General features: G+C 38.7%; 1 long non-coding RNA gene across 1 annotated transcript in view; it reads left to right on the top strand.

Annotated features, from left to right (window-relative positions):
• LOC114027522 overlaps nucleotides 1-18,287 on the top strand; it is a 75,587-nt gene that overhangs the window by 44,739 nt on the left and 12,561 nt on the right. Inside the window, exon 4 of the long non-coding RNA XR_003567266.1 lies at nucleotides 11,726-11,911. This is a non-coding gene — a long non-coding RNA (uncharacterized LOC114027522). The remainder of the gene's footprint in view (nucleotides 1-11,725; nucleotides 11,912-18,287) is intronic.

Below are 18,287 nucleotides of genomic sequence, written 5' to 3'. Positions count from 1 at the left end.
CTATCTATCTATCTATCTATCTATCTATCTATCTATCTATCTATCTAGCCACACATACATATAATTTTTTCCCTCCAACTACCCTAATGCTGATAAAGGTCTCATGAGTTACAAAAATCATCTTTCCATGCAGGAATGTAAACAGTTCAACCTTAATAAGTCTCTTATGATTTTCTCTTTCCTGTTTACCTCTTCATGTTCCACTTGAGTCTTGTATTGGAAAGTCAAATTTTCTATTCAGCTCTGGTCTTTTCATCAAGAATGCTTGAAAGTCCTCTATTTCACTGAACGACCATTTTTTCCCCTGAAGAATTATACTCAGTTTTGCTGGGTAGGTGATTCTTGGTTGTAATCCTATCTCCTTTGCCCTCCAGAATATTATATTCCATGCCCTGCGGTCCCTTAATGTAGAAGCAGCTAAATCTTGTGTTATCCTGATTGTGTTTCCACAATACTTGAATTATTTCTTTCTGGCCACTTATAATATTTTCTCCTTGACCTGGGGACTCTGGAATTTGGCTACAATATTCCTAGGAGTTTTCTTTTGGGGATCTCTTTCAGGAGGAGATGGGTGGATTCTTTCAATTTCTATTTTGCCCTCTGGTTCTAAAATATCAGGGTAGTTTTCCTGGATAATTTCTTGAAAGATGATGTCTAGGCTCTTGTTTTGATTATGGCTTTCAGATAGTCCAATAATTTTTAAATTCTCTCTCCTGGATCTATTTTCCAGGTCAGTTGTTTTTCCAGTGAGATATTTCACACTATCTTCTGTTTTTTTCATTCTTTTGGTTTTGTTTTACAATGTCTTGATTTCTCATAAAGTCACTAGCTTCCAATTGCTCTATTCTAATTTTTAAGGGAGTATTTTCTTCAGTAATCTTTTGAACTTCCTTTTCCATTTGGCCAATTTTGCTTTTTAGGGCATTCTTCTCCTCATTGGCTTTTTGGACCTCTTTTGCCATTTGGGTTAGGCTGTTTTTAAGGTGTTATTTTCTTCAGTATTTTTTGGGTCTCCTTTAGCAAGCTGTTGACTTGTTTTTCATGATTTTCTTTCATCACTCTCATTTCTTTTCCCAGTTTTTCCTCTACTTCTCTTAGTTGCTTCTCAAAATCCCTTTTGAGCTCTTCCAAGGCCTGGGACTGATTCATATTTTTCTTGGAGGCTTTGGATGTAGGAGCTTTGACTTTGTTTTCTTCTTCTGGTTGTATGTTTTGATTTTCTTTGTCACCAAAGTAAGATAATATAGTCTGACTCTTTTTGTGCTGCTTGCTCATGATCCCAACCAATTACTTGAGTTTTAAACTCTTTGTTAAGGTAAGAGTCTGCTTCCAATGTAGAGAATATTCTGTCCCAAGCTTTGGGGGTTTGTACAGCTGTTTTCAGAGATACTTCTAGGGACCTGAAAAGTGTCATTTCTTCCAAGGTGCTATGATAAGGGGCGAGGTGTTTCCTCTCCACAGCCACAACAAGCTCCACCACGCCAGCACTCCTCCTTGCCCCAGGATCACCCCTCAGAACTGTGACCCAGATCCAAGCACTGGTAAAGCAAGAGATTCCTGCCTCAGCACTGGCAAAGAGATCTTTGCAATCCCCCTCTGAACAGCCACTTGATTCCTCCTTAGTCTGTGGGCCAGAAGCTCAGGAGGCAGCTGCTGCCCTGAGGGCGGCTGAGACCTAGCTTCTTCTCTAACCACAGTCACAGACTTTTCTCACTGACCTTCTAAGTTGTCTTTGGCATTTGTGGGTTGAGAAGTCTGGAAACCGCCACAGCTGCCTACGATTCAGTCCTCTGAGGCCTGCTCCAGGGTCGCTGTGACCTGCACACCCACACCAAACTGTGCTCCTCTCCCCACCCAGGGGCAATATACCTTTCTGATCAGCCATCCAGGTTGTCTTTGGCTGGAAATTTATTTTACTCCTTTTTTTTTGTGGGATCTGCTGCTTTAGAATTTGTTTAGAGCCATTTTTATAAGTATTTGAAGGGGTTTGAGGGACAGCTCAAGCAAGTCACTGCTTTCCCTCCACCATCTTGGCTCTGCCCCACCTTTCCCTACATTTTTGAAATCATATATTTATTTCTTGTAGCACAAAAGTACTCAATCATATTCATATACCTCAATTTACTCAGCCACTCCTCAATTGTTAGGCATCCTTTTAGAGGATGTTTACTCATTTTCCAAGTCTTACTTCCTGACTTGGGACTTTCCATTAGGCCAGGCTCTGTGTACTACTGGAAGGAATGGTAGGGCATTCTTTGGTTCTGATTTTTATTATATGGGGTCTGGATCCTTACTTCTGTATGCTTCAAGGACCTTAAAAGCATTTCCAGCCAGAATGTAGCTCTGAGACAAAGACTGCACTGGGACAATCTGATCCCAGAAAAGCCTTAATCTTTGGCCTCCTGGTCCAACCCTCACACACTCCAGAACCTTAGTTTTGGGTCAGAATTACATGTCTATACATTCTGGACATTCTTGGCTAGACCCTGTTTAGGGTTTGTATTTTTCTATTCCCAGTGTATAACTTCAGCCTCTAGACTTCACTGGCTTTCCCCTGGTTCCCAAACTGTTAAGGCTTACTTGAGCTATATTTCTGGGCTTACTTGAGCTATATGGGCCACTCTTTTCTAACTAAACCCCTTTTGAGCTGGCAAAATGAACTTACTGTAGTTTCTTTTTTTTTTCCCTTAGGCAATTGGGGTTAAGTGACTTGCCCAGGGTCACACAGCTAGTAAGTGTAAAGTGTTTGGTCTGAGGTCAGATATGAACTCAGGTCCTCCTGACTTTAGTGCCGGTGCGCTATCCCCTGTACCACCTAGCTGCCCCTGTAGTTTCTCCTTGGATTTCTTTATATTGCTGGATCTGGTGCCATTTTTCATCCTTGCTGGAGTGGTTGCTAGAGATCTGAGCTTTTTTATTTCTCCCTCTACCATCTTGAAGATTAATTATTTTTGTTTCTTTATCTGAAGAATAGAGATAATGAATGTAAAATGGAGATAATAATAATGTGTAGGCTGTGTCCTTGTTGGCAGCATATACATATCAAAGGCAGTGAGATAGCCAAGAATACGCCTAGGCCGAGGGAAGACATTGATGTTGCTTTTGATCTTATTTTTTTTTGTCTGTTCCTTTCCTCTCTCCCATGAGAGACCAAAAGATCTCAGGGTTAGAAAACTGGAGGGCCCAAACCCAGAAAATCCTTGGCAATTTGATGGCAGGGTAGCCTCAAAAGGGATGTTGATACTGTACAATTTAGCAATCACAAATTAAATAGGAAGCCATGAGGATTTTTTAAACCTACATCACTGAGACTTCTTATGTAGACCCTGAGCTTAGGAAGCAGGAAGTATAGGTTGAAAAATAGACTTCAGCTTCAAGGCATTATAGTTATTTCCAGCTGCTTTATATGAAAAAAACAAGAAACAAGAAACTGTGCTTAGGTTGAAGACTCTCCTTCTGGAAAGGTAACCTTCATATCAGAGAACAGATAGATCCTTCATATGGGAAGAAAAATTTCTTGGGATTTTTTTCCCAGTTGATGACTGACTGTTTTTGGTTTTCGTCTTTCTAAAAGAACTAATCAAGTCAAGTAAAAAAGTTTTTAGTAAGTCCCTACTTTGTGCCAGGTACAGTGGTAAGTGCTGAAGATACAAAGACAAAAACATTCTCTGCACTGTCCTAAGGACTTCATACCAGACGCATGAGCTTACAGTCTAATGAGACTGTAGCAAAAGGTCTCTGTTTTAAACTAAAATAGTAATGGCTTCCTCCTATGAAGAAAAAATAACACCTCAGCTGAATACTTCAGATCCAGGCCCCACAACCTGGTGTACTGGAAACAAGGGAGGACTTGGGATCAAAATTCTAGTCTGGCCAGTTACTACCTCTGTAACCTGGGCAAGTCACTTAACTTCTTGGAGGTCCTCAGTTTCTTTATCTGTATAAATGAGATGGTTGAACTAAATGACCTCCAAGGCTCCTTCTAGCTCTGAATCTATAACCCTTTAAACTTCATGCCTAAAGGAGTTGTACGTCAGTAACGACCAATGCTCAAGAGGTCATTGGAGCAATGTTGATCAGTGGCTGTGGGAGAACAGCAGAGAAGGATGCCTGTTAGGGACCAATTCTGTGCCCACACACAAGAAGAGGTAATAGCCCATGTGAAACCAACAGGGAATAAGCCTAGCAGAGTTGTTTAGTCATTTCAGTCGGTCTGACTCTTCATGACTGCCTTTGTGGTTTTCTTGGCAGAGACATTAGAGTGGTTTGCCATTTCCTTCTCCAGTTCACTTTACAGATGAGGAAACTGAGGCAAATAGGGTTGAGTGACTTGTGCAGAGTCACACAGCTAGTAAGTGTCTGAGGCCAGATTTGAATTCATGAGGATGAGACTTCTTGACTGCAGGCTTGGCATTCTATCCCCTATGCCACCTAGCTGCCCCAAGATGATATTAATTGAAGATATTGGAGACTCTGTAGTGTCACAGGTATGAATTGTTCCTCTGTGTGTGTCCTGGCAATACACACTCTCTATGTGTGAGATCCTCCATGATATGTACCCTAGTTCCCTGTATGTATGCCTCTTTACAAGTGTTTACCATGTGTAAAATGGTATAAATATTTGTGGGAGAGTATACCATAGGCTTAGGGGAAATGTTTGTTGATACTTTTCTTACTATGCTATTTCATTAAATGACTTCGTTTACTAATTGTATCCTTTGACTCACTAGTAAAAGCAGATATATTGTAGGGGCCTGTGATCTATAACTTTGAGGAACTCTAGACTCACAGAATACTTTGAATACAGGAGAATCTTCTTTCTCTCTCTCTCTCTCTCTCTCTCTCTCTCTCTCTCTCTGTGTATGACATTTACGTTGAGTGTTTTTTTTTTGGGTGCTGTGCTTCTAAAGTACCCGCCTCATGCAGTTGTGAGGATCCAGTGGGGTAATGTATATAAATGCTTAACTGATATTAAAGTGCTATATAAATGTAAGCTGTAATTATTAAATTTTTTTTTTTCGGTGAGGCAATTGGGGTTAAGTGAGTTGCCCAGAGTCACACAGCTACTAAGTGCTATATGTCTGAGGCCAGATTTGAATTCAGGTCCTTCCTGACTCTAGGGCCGGTGCTTTATCCACTGCGCCACCTCGCTGCCTCCTGTAATTATTAAATCTTAAAGCAAGAGTTTTTAACTTGGGTTTTATATTTTGATACCTGTATTTTAATATAATTGATTTCCATCTTGACCTATGTGTTATTTTTATGTATTTAAAAACATTATTCTGAGAAGGGGTCTTGAGGCTTAACTAGAATCTCATAGGGGTCAATGTCATACAAAAAATTAAGAATCCCTATGTTAGAGGAAAGAAAAATCTATTTTGTAGAGTTCACTGGAATCTTTGAATGAACTTTAAGATATAATAATCCCTTTCAGCTGGAGTTCCTGGTAATCTCTAGTGTTTGCAACACTTCCTTTTTTTTTTTGACTTATCTTTTGAATCATCTGTAGTTCCACACTTTTAGTAATAATGTTTGATAAAAACAAGCTTCATTCTGTGACCCCAGCAACATCTATTCATGCAGGCCCTTCCCTGGTCCCAAATACTGACTCAGGCCTTATTAATCTTTCACTGTTTCTTGTGAAGCAGTTTTCTATCTATATATGGTAATGGTGCTGAAACTCTAGCCAATTGCTTAGCCAGCAAAACCAGAGAGTATAGATATCTTAACAGAAGTTTTATAACTGTAGGTGCCTTTGTGTTACATCAGTGGAGGCCAGTTATCAAGAGCAGTTAAATCTTCATATAGAAATTTTATTTCTTCCCCAGTCGGACCAATGATTATTGCAGAGACAACTGGCAAACTCTCCTTGCCAATGAACTTTAACCCTCAGATTGCCTTGACGTTGTTGGGAACGGTGTTACAGAAGGTCAGTTCAGGGGCAGTGCAGATGCAATTATTAAATTTTTTTTTTTTTTTTGCCAGCAATGCCTTCGAGCTTTATTGCCTTGTGGAATAAGGACTGACAGGTATTCATTCGAGCTTTACTTAATTTATTTTTAAATGCTTCATTGCTGCCTTTTGTTTTTGCATCAAAGTTATTTCCAAATATACCTCTCCTCCCCCAGCTACCTGCCAGATGAGTCCTCTCGTGTAACAAAGAAAAACAGTTAAGCAAAACTCACCAACATTGTGACCTTTTCTGACAGCAAATACATTTTTCACCTATAGTTCCCTACCTCTCCAGCATTAGGTGGAACACCTCTAAAATAATATAGAAATAGAAAAGGACACAGAGATCATATAAACCAGGAGTTCTTAATTTGTGTGTGTCTGTGATTTTTTTTTTGTGTTCCTTTTGGCAGGCAGGTAAAGCCCAGGGACCCCTTGTGTGAGGATCATGTTTTTAAATAATTGAAGAAAATGCTAAATATCAGTTGAGGGTTAGTGAAAAATAAGGATGTGTTTTTCCCCATCCAAGTTCATAGACTCCTTGAGATCCACCCATGAGCTCCTTGGGGATTTGAGGCCCCTGATAAAGACCCCTGATAAAACAATCCCCTTATTTGTAGTTGAGAAAACCGAGACCTCAAGGGTTTAAGTGACTTGACCAAAGTCAAACAGATAGTGATAGACAAGATCTGAATCCTGGTCTTCTAACTCCAAGTCCAGAGTTTATTCCACTATAGTGGGTGTGTGTGTGTGTCGGGGAGGAGTAGGAGAAGGAGGGTCCTATCATTTAACCATTATTCCTTTGGAAAGTATCTCCTTGAGAGTAGTGAGTGCTAAATTTTTTGTATTTATATTCACAACATTTAGTGTAGTGCCTGGTATACAGTGAATAGTTGATAAATGCTTGTTGCTTGATACAGTATGTGGAAACATTTTGTAAATACACATTCTCTCCAGTGAAATTGAAAACCCAGAGTTTTCAGAGAATAAAGAGTTGGCAGAAAAACAGCTTTTTGGATACAGTGTCATTATCTTGCTTGAAGTAGCTATAGCTAGCTCTCAGTTTAGTTCTAGTAAGAAATGGAGACGCCTTATTAGAGAAATTATAGCTAGAGTTTCCATAGCAGTTTTGCAGATTTGAATGAATGAATGAATGTATGATTAAAGCATTTATTAAGCACTTACTATGTGCAAAGTACTTTATTAAGCTCTGGAGACAGACTGTTCACAAGGAGCACATACTCCGACTGAGCACATAAAGTCCTCTGCCTCAGGGAGTAGTGAAGTGAATGCTAGATTCATAGTCAGAGGACTTGGCTTCAGATCCTCCCTTTGACTTTTATTTCCTGAACCAGGCAAGACCCTTCGCCTCTCTGGGCCTGTTTTTGGTAATCTGAAGGATTTGAATTTGATCACTTTTAAGGTCTCTTTCAGCTCTAAATCTCTGATGCGATGTCCAACAACTTTCTTTTGGCTTAACATCAGTCTCAAGGTCACTAAAAGGAGATCTTTAGATGTGTCTTTTTGGTGGTTGGGGGACATCAGGAATTTCATTTACTTCTTAATTGGGCTTATAAGATGAAGAAGCTTAAGCCCAGCTTTCCTAGGTTGTGCTATTTTTTAAACTATGCCTTTTATACCAAAATTAAAATTATAATTCATTCTTGAATATATTGATATCCTTTTATTTCATTTTTACTGATATGCAAAGCAGATACCTAACCAGGATTCTTGGAACAGTTAAAAAAAAAAAAAAGATGTTTATTGTAACTAGTATAACTCCACTAAGCATGTGCTAAAAATGTGTAAATTGCTGCTTTGCTACGTACTAAACTGGGCTGCCAACAAAGTAGTAATTGACTGCCATCTAGTGTTCTTTACTGGAACTACGTCAGTCTGGCTCTAGCTGGAAGTTATTTGGTTAAATGCTAGACATCCCTCAATGGGGCCTGGGAGATTGTTTTTTTAAACTCTGCCCCATAAACCATTCGGCAGTATTTCAAGCTACCTGGTCCCACATACAAGAGAAAACTTAATGCCAGAGGGAAAACAGAGGTGATGCCGACATGGCAAGAGTCAAGCGAAACACCCTGTAAAAGCCATCCCAGCAAATAAAGAGGAATGGCTTAAATTTTTTGCCACCTGTAATTCAACAAATACATTTTAAATTCATATTAATTTACGGGAGCTGGTGTCTGAGCTCAGAGATTAGAACTCCAGAATATAAACTCCTTTTTGTCTTTGTAATCCCAGTTACTTAGCACAGTCAGTACCTCCCTTACGCATATCAGAAACTTAAATATAAGACCCGTTTATTGAATTATTATGTGATATATGCTATTATGAAATTACTGGATTAAATTAGTATTCTTTCCCTGATGTCTTGCTGTCCCTCCCTCCTCTCCCCTAACCTTCTACCCTTACTTCATATGCAGCTGGGTTAAAATTTAGCATGAGGTGGCACATTGTTTTTACAAGGAAAATAACAGCCTGCCTGAGTCATGTTGCAAGTGAGGGGAGAGCACTCTTTTTTAGTTGCAAGCAAACAGTTCCCTATCACCAAGCAGCAGACAGTAAATACAATACATCTGCATGGTTATTTCAGTTTTTTTTTGAGGGGTGGTTATGCCACCCTTGAAACCCACACCTACTTGTCCCTCTTGAAAAACCACAAACTGGTGCTCTGGAAGTTGTTATGACATTCTGCAACTCACAGTCCTAGTTCATTTAGTCATTGAAATCACTGTGGCTTTGACTGTTTTCTGACCTTTCTCTCCCGTTTAGAGGCACCCTACGGTTCCTGGGCACACTCTGTAATGGGTGATTTGGCAAAAGACAGATTTATCTTAAAACAAAGTTGTCAGAAAATTACAGGGACTGGAGAAAGGATTTGGAGTAGTTTTCCATTTATTCTATGATGGGGTATGTGTGTGTGTGTGTGTATGTGTGTGTGTGCGTGTTTTCTTCCTACAGAATATGGAGTAGTAGAGAGTCAGAAAGTGCTTGAATTTTTAGTATTGAGATTGCTCCACTTTTCAAAGCAGTTCTGCATTTGATCCAGGCATGAAACCAGATGTTTAATTCACTGCCCTTCATTCCAGAAAGACTTGGCCTCAAACCCCATCTCTTCTACAGTTTCATGGTCAAGGTATTTAGCCTCAGTTTCATCCCCTATAAAATGGGGTTAATAATGCCTATAATATATTTATGTTACAGAGTAGCTGTGAGGCTCAAAGTAATGTTTATAAAGTGCTTGGCAAACTGCAAAATGCTATACAAATATCAATCATTCTTGCTCTTAACATCATTGTCCCACTACTCTTTTGTGTTGTCTTCTTTGGTTAGAATGTTAGTTTCTTGAGGGTAGAGATTGCTTTTTTTTTTTTTTTTGCTTGTACTCATAGCTCCAGCTCTTAGCACAGTGCCAGGGACATATTAAGTGCTTAATAAATTCTCTAGTTACCTATCTATCATCATCATCATTAACCAAAAACAATTTTTTAAGCACCAGGCAGTATGCTAGGCATTGGGAATACAAATTTAAGTGAAATAATCTCAGGTGCAAAGAGTTTACATCCTAATGGGTGAGATAACAAATACATCTAGCACTTTTACATGTTTTATGCATTTACTTTATATTTATGAAGTAAATAAACACAAATAGATACAAAGTACTTAATTACAGAGTAGTTTAGGAGGGAGGGCACTATGAGCTGGAGGGATTAGGAAGGGCTTCATGAAGAACAGGGTACTTAGGCTATGTCTTAAAGAGAGGGACGCTGGGAGGAAGATGTAAGTGCATTTCAGGCATGTGGGATGACTAGTGAAAGGCACAAATGGAGAACTGTGGATGGTAGTGTTCAGGAAGGAGAGTGATGTCTAATGAGGCCTGAAAGTCAAGCTGGGGCCTATTTAAATTTTTTTAAATAAATCAATTTAAATCAGCCTCTATAAGCTATTATTCAGCTAGCACCTGTAATTTGTAATAAATCTATAGGCTTCTGTAAGACCATTACAAATGTCTATATTATTTAGAAGTAGTAGGAGTTTATATTTTAATGTTAGATTTGATTGAATTGAGGAGTCACATGGTCAGAAAAATTACTTTGGCAGCATTGCATAGGATGGACTGAGGTGGGAGGAGACTTGATATAGAGGAGACCAATTAGGAGGCTGTCACAGTAATCTAGGCAGGCGGTGATGAGGGCCTAACTAAGGTAGTAGCTGCGGGAGTGGAGAGAGGGAGATGAATTTAAGAATGTAAATCCTGATTAAATTAGATCTCTATATCCATCCCCAGGCTTTAGTTCCCATATCATCAGCTGGCAATTTCAAACTGGCTGTCTTGGATTTACACTCTACCTGTCCAAAACTAAACTCATTATATTTCCTCCTAAACTCTCAAATTTTTTTTTTATTTCTGTCAAAAGAGCCACCATCCTTTCAGTCTCTAGGTTCCTAACTTTGGCATTATCCTCAACTCCTCACCTTCTTGCCTACATATCCAGGAAATTGCCAAATCTGGCCTTTTCTGCCTTGACAACGTTTCGATTCAACTTTTTTTTAAATTTCCTGATAATATATTATTGGGCTTTTTATTTTTGCTTCAGTAAAAACCTGCCTTCAACACTTTAATAGTCTTGAACATAAAATAAAGATAGAAATGATTAGTTTCGGCCCCTCTAAGAAGTAATCGGCATCCGTGATAAGATTGTGGCATTGTGGAAAAAGAAGTAGCTTGGGAGTCAGAGCACCTAAGTTCAGATTTTGACTCTGTCCTGCTTGCCACTGGATCAACTCATTGAACCTTGTTGAAGAAACCTCAGTTTCTTCCTTCATCTGTCAAATGATGGATTTGGAGTAGATGATTTCTGAGTTCTATTTTTGCTCTACATGACTATGACCTAAATACTAGGCAAACTGGTCGGAAACACAGGCTGATTGGTAACCGTAGCGAAGACTGCTTATTTGCATCTTTGTATCTTCTCCACCTAAAACAGTGTCCTCTGCATGGAACTGAACAGCAGAGAAGGGGAAAGTGTAGGTACTGGCCCTTTTAGAATTCTAGCTATCTCTGTAGAGGCAAGTCATGGTCTTAGAGAAGCCTATGAATTTATTGCAATTACAAGTGCTAATTGGATGAAAATGAATAAAGGTTGGTTTAAACTGACTTTTTAAAGGAAATTTAAATACCTATTTAAAGTAAGTGACTTTAACAAAAATGCATCTCAACTGTAACACAATCATTAAGAACCCTAAAAGTGCCCTACAAATGCTAATGATTTCTATCTTTATTTTATGTTCAAGACTATTAAAGTGTTGAAGGCAGGTTTTTACTGAAGCAAAAATAAAAAGCCCAATAATATATTATCAGGAAATTTAAAAATCAGTCTGAGAACTGACCTTGGAGCTTTCAAGATCGTATTATACAATATTCCAAAGACTCAGGAGGTATTCAATATTATGAACACCAAGGACTGTCATATTGTCTGGTCATCAAGTTGCTATTGCATTAGGATATAATAGAATTTTGGAAAAATGACATTGACAACTTCAGATTTTGAATATATTTTAATAAAATGTTTCTAGTATAATTGGAAGCCTGCAATAGCATATTACTGAGTTACTTTTTAGATAGGTTTTTAACTCACTGCCTTGGAAGAATCCTTCAAAAACAAAGGACATTAACATTTTAAAATTATTTTTATCAATGGTGTGAATGACATGGCAGTTAACAAAAAATTAATGAATTTTCTTATCACTTCCCCCACAGCCTTGAGTGTCTCTGGAGACAATGAAGAAATATATCTTAAATATTTGTAATCCTGATGCTGTCGTGAGCAAACAGGTTCTGCCTGGAGAAAGCCTTCTATCATAAGGAATTGAGATTATTAACTAATGATTGAGAAAACTGACTTATCAGAATAAAATTTGCCAATGGGACTCCTAGGATGTGTGGGTAAGAATCACATTGGAGACTGTTGAATATCCCTTTGGTCTCTTTTAAGTGTATCAAAATTATCTTCCTCAAGCAGGACCTGTATAATGAAAGCAGAGAGAAGGGAAAGGAATAAACATTTATATAGCACTTCCTATGTACAAGGCACATTTGATTCTCACAACAACCCTGGGAGGTAAGTACTATTATTACCCCCATTTTACAGTTGAGGAAACTGAGGTTAAATAACTTGCCCAAAGTCACACAGCTAATAAGTATCTGAGGTCAGATTTGAACTCAGGGCCTCTATACTCCAGGGCTCCGCCCAGTGTACCACCAGATACCTCAAAGAGTATTGGATTTAGAGCCTTAGGCAAGAGATCCGTAAGTGGAAGGATCCTCAGAGGTCATTTAGCTCAGTCCCCTCCAAGGAAAGGAAACTGAGACCCATAAAAACAGAGTGACTTACTTACCCATTGTCACCTAAGTAGCAAGGAACAGATCAAGGCCTTTGACTCAGAGTTTGCCTTTATTGTGAATTTTGCCATTATCCATAATCCTGAACATTTTGGTAGTCAGAGAAGAACAAAGAACGTTGTATATGAAACTGTGCATTTCATTATGTTCAGATTTTAAAAAGTATGTATTAGTTGCAACATGGCAGTTACAACATTGGATTTATTTCCTTCTGAATTTTTTTCTGTGCTTTTAAAATATCCTCCCTCCCTCTCTCCCTTCTCTTTGTCTGTCTCTCCATCCATCTCTCTCTTTCTTTCCTTTTCACCTTTCCCTTCCTTCCTCCTTTGTTCCCCCCTCCCCCTCCCTCCTTCCCTTTTTTCCTTCCTTCCTTCCTTCCTTCCTTCCTTCCTTCCTTCCTTCCTTCCTTCTTCCCTCCCTCACTCCCTCCATCCTAATAATAGTCAAGCAAATCAATTCAACGTAAGTAGCTAGGTGGTATACTAGATAGAGTAATGGACCTGGGGTCAGAAAGACCTCAATTCAAATCCACTGGACAAGTCACTTAATCTCTATTTGCCTCAGTTTTGACATTCATAAAATGGGGATAATAAAAGCACCTACTTGCTAGGCATGTTGTATCAAATGAGATAACATATATGAAGTATTCTAACAGCAAAACACTATATAAATGCTATTATTATCATCCTCATCATCTTCATCATCACATTGACCATGTATGTCTTATTCTGTCCCTCTAGTCCACCATCTTTTGGCCAAGAGGTGGGTGACATGCTTTACCATCAGTTTTCTGAAGGCGGGATTGGTCATTGCATTGATCAGAGTTCTGTAGTCTTATGGAATTGTTTTCCTTTATTTTGGACATTGTATACAATGTTTTCCTGCTTCTGCTTGTTTCATTCTGCATAGGTTTATACAAGTCTTCTCAGATTTACATGAATTCATCATAGTCATCATTTCGGTACAAAAATATTCACTTAAATTTGTATGTACACAATTTGTTCAGTTATTTCTCAATGGATGGACACATGTTTTGTGCAGTTCTTCACTCATTATAACATGCTTACCAGTGGTATGATCTTGAGCACATTAAATTAACGGCTCTGTGATCTAATTCTCTTATTTGTAAAATGGACTAAGATATGGCATCACAAGGTTGTTGCAAAGATCCAATGAAATAACGGCTATAAAGTGTTTTGAAATTGTAAATATCAAAATAGATGTCAGCTATTATTAATTAATGGTACTGAACAATGGTACTGTAGCACATAACATAATTGTGTTATATGAATGTAAGAGAATACTATTGTAGCACTAATAAGCCCAAATGCAAGACATATCTTTTTCATTTTAAATGACAGACAGTCTGATAAATTATGTTACTCACCCTTGTGATATATGGAACTTCAAATCCACTGAAAGGAGAAATTCCTGTTAAGTCTGTGAGATTAAGTTGACAATGGAAAATACTATATTGACTTTCCACACACAGGACCCTAGCTTCTGATTTCCTGAGAGTGCCTTACAAGGTTATTGCCCATTGGAAATGAAAACTTGATTGATGAGAACAGAGACACTCCTTTTAAAAAATTGAATTGTTAGGGCTTAACGGTTCACATTGGGCTCTCAGCATGGTTCCCTCAAGCCGTTATCTCAAGAGAGTAGCTGCCCTGCCAATCCCAGCTATGGATTCTTTTCTCATGCTGGGGAACAGAATATTATAGAGACCTAATATCTGAGCCTTGATGAGACTGTCCTTCAAGCCTAGGCCTAGGCTATCTTCTAAGACTTGCTCTTGTCATTAGCAGAGCTGTCTGTAGGACAAGCTCCCCGTCTTCAAGTAATGATGCCTTGTAGGGAGGATGCTTTCAGGAGCTGACATTCAGTAAAAAATAACTAAGTAAATAAATAATAAAAATTAAAAAAAATTGTGCTCCACGTGGCAAGAGGTGATGAGTTACAACTTGGCAGGACACGATATGATAATCCCTTCTGGATATTATGCTGAACATGCTATACTAGAGAATTTGCATCTTGTCTAAACAACAACAGCTTCAAGATGATGAAGATTAGTTTCCTAATAACTGACAAGCACCAACATCAGATGCCCCAGGAAATGGTACTCTGTTCACCACTCCCTGAATGAACCCACTCAGGCCTTGTTCAAGCACTGGATTTAGAATACAGGAGACCTGGGTTTGAGACCTGGTATTGCCATGTTTTTGTCTTAAGAACTTTGGATAAATCACTTCCTGCCTCTCAGCTCCTGTTTCTCATCTATAAAATTCAGAGATTGGACCAGATGATATCAAAGACACCTTCTTAATGCCAATATTTCATGATTTAGCATCCTGAGTCTAGAAGAAACCTTTTCCTGGGTTATCCCTGCTCCAAATGGTGAGGTTGACTCAGATCCCCACTCCAGTGTCCTGAGGTCTAACTGGACCCCCACCTCATAGTAGGACACTAAACTTTGGATCAGACTGGGCATTATGGAACAAAACTAGAAAGGGGATTGACTCAAAGGTTTAACATCAACACACACCAACCTTTAATGGGAGGAAGGAGTAAGTATTTATTAAGTGCCTACTGTGTTCCAGGCACTGTGCTAAGTGCTTTGCAAATGGTATCTCATTCAATCCTCACAACAATCCTGTGAGGTAGGTGCTATTATTATCCCCATTTTATAGTAGAGGAAATTGAAGGTGGCAGAGGTAAAGTGATTTGCCCGGGGTTATAGCTAACAAGTGTTTGAGGTTAGATTTGAATTCAGGTCTCCCAGATTCCAGCTCCAATGCTCTCTCCACTGGGCTTTCTAGCTGCCTCTAATGGAGTTTAGTAGAGACTGATGTTCCCTAGCTGATCCTTATTTAATGGGTAGGTCATACTCTGAGTCTCAGTGTCCTCATCTGTAAGATGAAGAACTTGGACAAGTTATATAAGGTCTATATAAGACCTATAAGTTCTTTTCCATCTCTAAATCTGTGGTTCTATTATTCTCAGTTGCTCTAAGTAATAAATCAGTTGAGCACCTCTTGGTGTTCAGCACCATGTTGGGTCAGCACTGCCCTGGCAACAAGGCCAGGTGGTTTAAAGTTCCCTGAGGCATTTTCTTCACTAAGAGACTCCGTTTGTTTTTAAGGGACATTAAAAATTCAATAGTCCTTGCCTTCTCTAGGGCCTTTATCTTCATTTTTAAGAGAGCCATGAGCAATGTCCCCTTGCCATGGTATTTTTTAATTATTCTTCTTAAAAAAAAATCACCCTTCTATCTTTGTTTTTCCTGAACCCCCCCAAAACAACACATTCCTTCTAGCCCCAGAAATAGCTCCTCACCAAGCTTATAAACAGCATTCCACAAATCTCCAAAAAGACAGGAAAGCCTTCTATCTCTTGGACTCTGGACTAGAGCACTCCTGCAGCTCTGTCAGGTTTATTTTGAACAAGGTTTTTTACATAAGGGCTTGGCACTGCAGAGCAAACAAAGAAGCTTTAGAGCCACATTGCCCCCTTCAGATTAGATAAGTTGCCTCTCCCATTCTGAACGGATATTTATTTTGGCAAAATAACAGCTGTTTTCTTTCTTTTCTTTTTTTCTTTCTTCCTTTTTTTTAATCATCCATCTTAGAAGATCTCTAAGGTATTTCAAAATAGAACAAAGCAGCTGTTGGGACTTTCTGAGCAGATTCCACTCAAGGAAATGAAGGTGAAAGAGTCCTCGTTCAGGCCCTTTATAGGGAGGTTACAAAGAAACATGAATTAAAATGTTCTTACTGTGACATTTTTGGCCTAGTGACTAGCATATTGGACTTAAAACTAAGAACACCTGAGTTCCAATCCCATCTGAGTCACTTATTAAGTTCAATTAACTGTTCTAAGCCTCAGTTTCATCATCTGTAAAAAAGATATTTTACATATACCTCACTGTGAGTTGCTTTAAGGATCAATTAAGATAATGAATATAAAGCACTATGCAAACCACAGCACTGAATGTAAAGGTCAGTTATCTCAATAATAACTCTAAAATCTCAACAGGAGGAAAGAAAGGGGGATTTCATTGACAGTTATTATGCATCATAACCTATTTTTTCTTGTGATATCTCTAATTTAAAAAATGCACAAAACTGATGCCAATTGTAACTTGTAAGAAAATGCAACCCTGTTGAGGGAATATTGGAAATACAGAGATTTCCACCATACTGAACTGGAGACTTGTGGGGTAATTTGATCTCCTCAGCTTACCACACAATAGTCCCCAGTTATTACCAACTAAGTTTTTTTCTTTCTCTCCTTAGCTTAATTAAATACTGTGGCCAGCCTTTACCCCGAACCAGAGAATAGTAAAACCTGACTACCATATCATGAAAGGATTTCAAATCCCTGATTCTTACCCTTACACCTAGTACAGGAAGTCTTGCATTTGTCATTATGGGGTCCAAGTTTCTGAATGTGAGTGGAAGCCAGATCTAGTTAAATACCACATTTCACAAAGCACTGATGAAAGCCACATGTTTTAAACCCATTACAACAGAAAGTGGACACTCCAAAGAAAAACTCTCCAACTCCTCTTTATCTCTTTTCCTTTTACTTCCCTCACTTCAATAGTGAGAAGAAGAGTTATTAACAGAATGTCTTACGGAGTTTCCGGAAACTACCTTCAGACTCATCTCCAGGGAGGATCCAGGGTCCAGAGACATCTCTTGCAGAAGTCTGGGACCCAAGATAAATTGGTGTCTTATTCACATGCACCTTTTTTAATTCAGATGAAATCATGTTCAAATGAATGGCCAAGATAAGTTTATTTTTTTTTTAATTTTTTTTAAATTTTTAGTTTTCAACATTTACTTCCACAAGATTTTGAGTTCCAAATTTTCACCCCATCTCACCCCTCCCCCCACCCCAAGATGGCATGCATTCTGAATACCCCTTCCACTAGTCTGCTTTCCCTGCTATCTCTCTCCCCCTTCCCCTTCTATTTTCCTGTAGGGCAGGATAGATTTCTATACCTCATTTCCTGTATTTCTTATTTCCCAGTTGCATGTGAAAACATTTTTTTTAAACATGTGTTTTTTTAAACTTTGGGTTCAAAATTTTCTTCCTTCCTCCCTCCCCACCCACCCTCACTGAAAAGGCAAGCAACTCAATATAGGCTATACTTGTGCAGTTATGCAGAACACTTCCATAGTAGACATGCTGTGAAAAACTATTTCCTTAAATCCTATCCCACCACCCCATTTATTTTATACTTTCTTTTGACCCTGTCCCTCCTCAGAAGTATTTGCTTCTGATTACCCCCTTTCCTAATCTGCCCTCCTCTCTATCATCCCCCTACTCTCTTGTCCCCTTCCCCTCCTATTTTCCTGTAGGGTAAGATAGATTTCCATACCCAATTGAGTGTGTATGTTATACCCTCCTTAACTCAAATCCTATGAGAATAAGATTCATTCTTTTCCTCTCACCTTCCCCTGGTTCCCCTCCACTGTAAGAGCCTTTTCTTTTCTGTTTTTTGGTTTTTTTTTTATGAGATAATTTACCCCATTTTACTTTTCCCTTTCTCCTTCTCCTAGTATAATCCTCTCTCACCCCTTAATTTTATTCTCCAGACATGACCCCTTCATTTTCAACTCACCCTGTGCCCTCTATCTATCTCTCTATATCTATATATATGTACATATAATTTTTTCCCCTCAAACTACCTTAATACTGACAAAGGTCTCACGAGTTAAAAATATCATCTTTCCATGCAGGAATGTAAACAGTTCAACCTTAATAAGTCTCTTATGATTTTCTCTTTCCTGTTTACCTCTTCATTTTCCACTTGAGTCTTGTATTTGAAAATCAAATTTTCTATTCAGCTCTGGTCTTTTCATCAAGAATGCTTAAAAGTCCTCTATTTCACTGAACGACCATTTTTTCCCCT

The sequence above is a fragment of the Vombatus ursinus genome, unplaced genomic scaffold (genome assembly GCF_900497805.2).
Source record: "Vombatus ursinus unplaced genomic scaffold, bare-nosed wombat genome assembly UNPS02014861.1, whole genome shotgun sequence".
Lineage (NCBI taxonomy): Eukaryota > Metazoa > Chordata > Mammalia > Diprotodontia > Vombatidae > Vombatus > Vombatus ursinus.
The sequence above is the reverse complement of the archived record's forward strand: the minus strand, read 5'-3'. Positions and strand labels throughout refer to the sequence as shown.